Below are 955 nucleotides of genomic sequence, written 5' to 3' on the forward strand. Positions count from 1 at the left end.
CGGTCCGAGGACGTCCCCGCTGCACAGATTCATGCGCCAGGGCCTCCTACAGGTAATGCACTTTCATTTATTGCGCTATCTGTAATAGCACCCGAGATATCACCAGATATATATTGGATTTTCCCCTGACCCTGAGTGTCCGGCCCCTTGAGACTGTCGTTTTCTCGGCCCCTGGTGGTCCGAGGTCGTTTCCGTTGCACAGATTCATGCGCCAGGGCCTCCTGCAGATAATTCACCTTGGTTTTTTGCGCTATCTCTAATAGCACCCGAGATACCACCAGATATATATTGGATTTTCCCCTGACCCTGAGTGTCCGGCCCCATGAGACTGTAGTTTTCTCGGCCCCTGGTGGTCCTAGGTCGTTCCCGCTGCACAGATTCATGCGCCAGGGCCTCCTACAGACAATGCACTTTGATTTATTGCGTTATCTGTAATAGCACCCGAGATATCACCACATATATATTGGATTTTTCCCTGACCCAGAGTGTCCGGCCCCCTCGAGACGGTGGTTTTCTCGGCCCCTGGTGGTCCGAGGTCGTTCCCGCTGCACAGCTTCAGGCGCCAGGGCCTCCTGCAGATAACTCACTTTGGTTTATTGCGCTATCTCTAATAGCACCCGAGATATCACCAGATATATATTGGATTTTTCCCTGACCCTGAGTATCCGGCCCCATGAGACGGTGGTTTTCTCGGCCCCTGGTGGTCCGAGGTCGTTCCCGCTGCACAGATTCATGCGCCAGGGCCACCTGCAGATAATTCACTTTGGTTTATTGCGCTATCTCTAATAGCGCCCGAGATATCACCAGATATATATTGGATTTTTCCCTGACCCTGAGTGTCCGGCCCCATGAGACTGCGGTTTTCTCGGCCCCTGGTGGTCCGAGGTCGTTCCCGCTGCACACATTCATGCGCCAGGGCCTCCTGCAGATAATTCACAATGGTTTATTGCGCTAT

This window comes from Nomia melanderi, unplaced genomic scaffold (assembly GCF_051020985.1).
Source record: "Nomia melanderi isolate GNS246 unplaced genomic scaffold, iyNomMela1 scaffold0014, whole genome shotgun sequence".
NCBI lineage: Eukaryota > Metazoa > Arthropoda > Insecta > Hymenoptera > Halictidae > Nomia > Nomia melanderi.